General features: G+C 42.9%; 1 non-coding gene across 1 annotated transcript; it reads right to left on the bottom strand.

Annotated features, from left to right (window-relative positions):
- Window positions 1-733: 733 nt before the first annotated feature.
- Window positions 734-815, bottom strand: trnas-gcu (transfer RNA serine (anticodon GCU)). The gene has a single exon. It is a non-coding gene; the product is annotated as a tRNA-Ser (tRNA).
- Between the last annotated feature and the right edge of the window lie 4,900 nt (window positions 816-5,715).

Here is a 5,715-nt window from a genome sequence, read left to right as displayed (position 1 = left end):
CATCAGTTCAAGAAGGCAGCTCTCCACCACCTTCTCAACGGCAATAGGAATGGGTAATAAATGCTCGCCTTATCAGCGATACTCACACCCAAGAATGAATAAAAACCAAATCACTCTCCACAGATTCCCCACAATCTGGGCTTGGACATTTACTTCAGGAGCACAGAGCTTTATATCACTGCAACATGAGTTCCAATCTTCATATTCTGTTCACTTTTCACATTATTTTCTACCAGTCCACGAGCTTTTATTAATTCAGTATTCGGGTCTCTGCTCCTCAACCGTTTCTAACATCTCACCTCTTCCAAAAAAACACTCTGATCTATCGTCGGTAGTCGATGACCCCTCATTTTAAACTCCATCTGCCAAAGCATTGCTCACTCACTTAATCTATCAAGAAGATTTGAAAATAAATTTTTTGCCAAAGGATAATTTTCTGCATCTGCTCCCTCGCCATTTGCTTTTCCCATTTGTCTTTCACTTGGTGCAAATCCAGGGAAAGTAATGATGGAAGGAAGGAGGGGAGGAATAATCCTGCTCCGTTTCGTGATCCCTATTTGATCTTCATTCCACTGCAGTTTGGGTGAAGAATTCCAATTGTCTGTCTCAATTTTAATAAAGTGTAACAAATTCTGGAATCACTGTCTGGACATTGACAAGAACAGGTTTCGAGGCTGATTTCACACATGAGCTCACCCAACATAAATAATACACGAAACAGCTCATAAACTCGCGACAAGGATGGGATTCGAACACACGTGTGCAAAGCACAATGGATTAGCAGTCCATCGCCTTAACCTCTCGGCCACCTTGTCAGCTGCAGGGACATAGCTGTCACCTTCAGCACAGCTTCTGGCAGTGCAGCCAGCTGTGGAATGATGGAAATATATCTTCTGTAAGGAAATGAAGTTGGGAATGGAGCAGTGGGCAACATTTCCAGACCATGTCCAACACGTTTCTACTCAGTGTGAAAACCCACCACGGAAAGACTGGAACATACAATCATTTCATCACATCATGATTAACATCACTCAGACACCTGAACCATTAGGTCACTGATGAAGTCATGATGACCGAATTTCTCATGAAATGAAAACTGAACTAACTGACTGGAAGAATTGCTTTAACCCCACATGATCAGCGAGGCACAGCATCAGGCCAACATGTCGGGTGGTGTAAACAGATATCACTGCATCTGATCTTCACCAGAACAGAGAGTGAGATGTAACATTGATCATCAAACAGACTGTGAGAGAATACAACAGAATAAAACACATGGAGAGACACTGTGGAATAACAAATAGATTTGATTGGAATGTTGAAATTTTGATTGGAATGGATAAAACACCAGAAACAGCAGATTAAATTGGGATTCTCATCATTATATTGATCTGGGACAGAAAAGAGAAACTGATGGAAAGAAGAGAAGAAGGAAGAAAAGAAAGGATGGAACTGTTCAATCTTTTCAGTTTTTTCACTCGCCCATCAAAGCTGATAAAAAAAAGTTGCAAATAACAGAGAATTTCACCAAAAAGGGAGATTAAATGTTGCTGAAACCTTGGATCGAAGGATGCCCCAAAAGATCACCTGTTTAACTGTCTCCTCACTGGGGGATTTCAATCAGTGAGCAATATTATTCTCTACTTTTTTTGTTAATTGGTCCCAGAACTGTCACTTGGAATTAATATCTGTGTTCCGACTCCTGAATAATAAAATTGTGAGTTTCTCGATATTTTCTGGACACAGTTCCTGCTGAAAGAACTAAGAACTCTTTTCTAATTTGCACAATACTCTATACACACTCATCAAGCCTGCTAAGCTAGCATCCTTGGTGCTGCTCTCTCTTCTCCCAAACTTCATCTCATGTGACTGTTCCATCATCACTCTGACAGTGGGAGGGGTTGATCCCACTATCTTCAGCATTAACCCTTCACATCCTTATACCACACTGTCTGTCCAAAAGAAATGGGTGGAGGGAACTTCCTTCATTTATCAAAACACCAACAGCAGCACAGTGGCGCAATGGTTAGCACCGCAGCCTCACAGCTCCAGCGACCAGGATTCAGTTCTGGGTACTGCCTGTGTGGAGTTTGCAAGTTCTCCCTATGTCTGTGTGGGTTTCCGCCGGGTGCTCTGGTTTCCTCCCACCTCCAAAAGACTTGCAGGTTGATAGGTAAATTGGCCATTGTAAATTGTCCCTAGTGTAGGTACGTGGTAGGAGAATGGTGGGGATGTGGTAGAGAAGATGGGATTAATGTAGGATTAGTATAAATGGGTGGTTGCTGGCTGGCACAGACTCGGTGGGCCGAAGGGGCTATATCTCTAAATAAGAAAAGTAAAATAAAAGCTACCAGTCGTAAATCAACTCAAACCCATTAGAGAGATAGAGGGAGACTGTCAGAGAACTTCCTGCATCCAGTCCTGACCCTGTCACGCTCAGCAGCTTCTCACCCAGACCCCACTCTCATCAACACTGAACATTGTTACCGAGACCCTTCAAATACTGTTTAAAAAAGGGAGAAAAATTCAAACTTTATCACAGCTAGATTGAATAGAACAAAGTTTAATATCTTCTCGTCGTCACTCGGTAACCACATGAGACAGTCCTTAAATCAGTAGCATAAATTATCAGCTGGAAGAATGTTTGTCATTGGGTTGAATCATTATTTTGTGAGGAATGTTCCAGCATCATAAACCAGGGGAACGTGTTGACTGAGCTGTGTCTTCATCTCTTCTGGACAGTTCACCCTTCATTCTGCTTTGATTCACTTTCCCAAAGCGGATCTGCAGATTCTCAAATCCGGAGACTGGGTTTTCTTATTTTGTTCCTTTTGATTTTTCTTGCTCCTGAATGATAATATATTCCAACCTCGGATCAACCTTGCCCTGTCTCCCAGTCTTGGTTAAAAGCGACAAATAACGGCAACAACATTCTGAAACAAACAACACGGTCACATTCTGCTTCAGTGAGATTAATGCTGAGGCCGTTTCTGTGTCGAATGCGATTGTGAACAAATTTCTCTTAAGGAAATTGTGAGTGATCAAGTATTTGCACTGAATTTCTGTGCAAGAAGGGACAGTTTCAACCAGCCATTCCCAAATCACTTCCTTCACAAAGACAAAGACTGTGCTGTCTTAACATGTGAATCAACTTCACAAACAAATTTGAACTCAAAGTTCAGGAGAAGACAGAGATGTGAATGATTGACAGTGTAATCTTTAAATCATAATTTTCCGTTTCTTCGTTGAAGTGAGGCTCAACCCTAAGCCACTAGAGATCGCGGAAAGCTACAAACTTGGATCCAGAAATCAGAAAAGTAGTGAAACAGTTGGTGAGTACATTGTGACACTGAAGAATTTATCACCACATTGCAACATTGGCACATTCTTAGACCGTACATTATGAGACAGATTTGTGCTTATATTGGTGGATGAGGAAAGATACTAAACACACAAAATCCCAATTTGAGCTAGTGTGCAAGATTGCTCTTTCCACGGAGATAGCATCAAAGAATGCTCGTGAATTTCATCCTATGGCAGTAAACAGTAGCACACTTCAGAGGAACTTAAACACACTGGTAAAATGGGCTTTCACACAACAGATAAAATTTTACACAGAGACTTGTGAAGTGATACAGTTTGGGAGGAAGAATGAGACAATGTACACCAATCTTTTGTGATCAAGGTTTGAAAAGGTTGCTAAGAGCCAACAGGACACTTGGCTTTATTAATAGAGGCATAGAGTAAAAGCAAATAAGTTATGCTAAACCTTTATGAAACACTGGGGCTGAATGACCTACTCCTGTACCTCCAAGGAAAGCTTCCACTCCAGGCTCGGACACCCTCTTCAGGATCACTCTCCATACATCCCGCCACTCCACACACGGATATCTCCCTCAGGATCAGATCACAGCTCCACAGTCCTGCCACATCCAGTCGTGAATGGTGGTGGATAATTAAATAACTAACAAGATGAGGAGGCTCCAAAAACATTCACATCCTCAATGATGGTGGTGCTGAGCACGTCAGTGCAAAAGATGAAGCTGAAGCATTTGCAACCATCTTCAGTCAGAAATATTAAGTGGATTTGATCTGTGCTAATTTCAGCTCCTCATGCTCGCTGGTGCCTTGGTTCTCTGGTGCTAATTTCAGAGTAAATCATGCAGCTTGACAATTGGAGCCAAAGAAAAAGACACAGGAGAGGTTGAAAGTGCCAAAACCTGGTTTTGAACCAAGAACTGTTTAAGTGTTAGTACAGCACGAACTCAACAAAGCTATTTCAACAACACACTAAAGCCACCATTCTGTCACTGCTTTGGAAGACAATATATACATTAAAGTGTTTGTAAAAAGTTACAGAACACAACATGTGAGTAATATTCCCCATTGTTTTCTCAACACTGAGGGATTGTGAAGTGGGACACAGCCAGAAGTCCCACTGTGCCACACTGACCCTGAGCTGTGAGTGAAATGAGATAAAGTTCAATCTTTAGCAGAGAGATTCTGGAGAGAGGTAAGAGTCCTGAATCAAGGAAAGACTTTCTGACACAATAAAAGCAAAATACTGCAGATGCTGGAAATCTGAAATAAAAACAAAAAGTGCTGGAAATACTCAATAGCTCTGGCAGCATCTGTGGTGAGAGAAACAGAGTTAACGTTTCTGGTCTGTGACCTTTCATCAGAACTGACACAGGTTAGAAAAGAATTAGGTTTTAAACAAGTGACGGGGAGGGGCATGTGGGAGAGAACAAAGGGGAAGGTGTTTGATAGTGCAGAGGGAAGGAGAGATTAAATAACAAATCTGTCCGGGGACAAAGGCAAAGAGTATGTTAATGCTTGTGTTTGCCTGACACCAGTCATGCTCTGATGTTATTGAACACAATGTTCAATTCACAAGGCTGTATAGTGCCGAATCAAAAGGTCAGGTGCTGCTCCTCGAGCTTGGGTTGATTTTCACTGGAACACTGGAACAGGCCAAAGACAGAAATGTTGACGTGAGAGCAGGGGAGAGTGTTGAAATGGCAAGCAACCCGAAGCTCAGGATCATGCTTTCGGCCTGAGCAGAGGTGTTCCATCTAATCTGCGTTTTGGTCTCCCCAGTTTAGAGGAGACCGCATTGTGAGCAGTGAATACAGTATACATAATTGAAAGAAGTACAAGTAAATCGCTGCTTCACCTGAAAGGAGTGTTTGGGGCTTTAGATAATGAGCAGAGAGGAGGGAAAAGGGCAGGTATTATATCTCCTGCGATTGCATGGGAAGGTGCCTTGGGAAGGGGACGAGGTATTGGGGGTAATGAAGGAGTGGACCAGGGTGTCGCGGAGGGAACAATCCCTTCGGAATGCTGACAGGGGAGGGGAGGATGCGTTTGGTGGTGGCATCACGCTGGAGGTGGCGGAAATGGTGGAGGATGATCCTTTAGATGTGGAGGCAGGTGGGGTGGAAAGTGAGGACAAGGGGAACTCTGTCGCAGATCTGGGAGGGAGGGGAAGGGGGAAGGCAGAGGTTGAGAGTCCTGTCAACTACACTGGGAGGGGGCGGGATGGGAGTAGTTGAAATCTGGTGATGTTGTTGAATTTAATTTTAAACACTCCTTGAACTCTCTGCTGATGAAGACTGAAAAAGGGAAGAACAACCACACAACAAGGGTCTCAAATCCAAGACCCTGAGATTAAAAGTCCCATGCTCTACCAACTGAGTTAACAAGGCCTGATAC

This window comes from Heterodontus francisci, unplaced genomic scaffold (genome assembly GCF_036365525.1).
Source record: "Heterodontus francisci isolate sHetFra1 unplaced genomic scaffold, sHetFra1.hap1 HAP1_SCAFFOLD_1669, whole genome shotgun sequence".
Taxonomy (NCBI): Eukaryota; Metazoa; Chordata; class Chondrichthyes; order Heterodontiformes; family Heterodontidae; genus Heterodontus; species Heterodontus francisci.
This window is presented reverse-complemented; position numbering and strand designations above follow the sequence as displayed.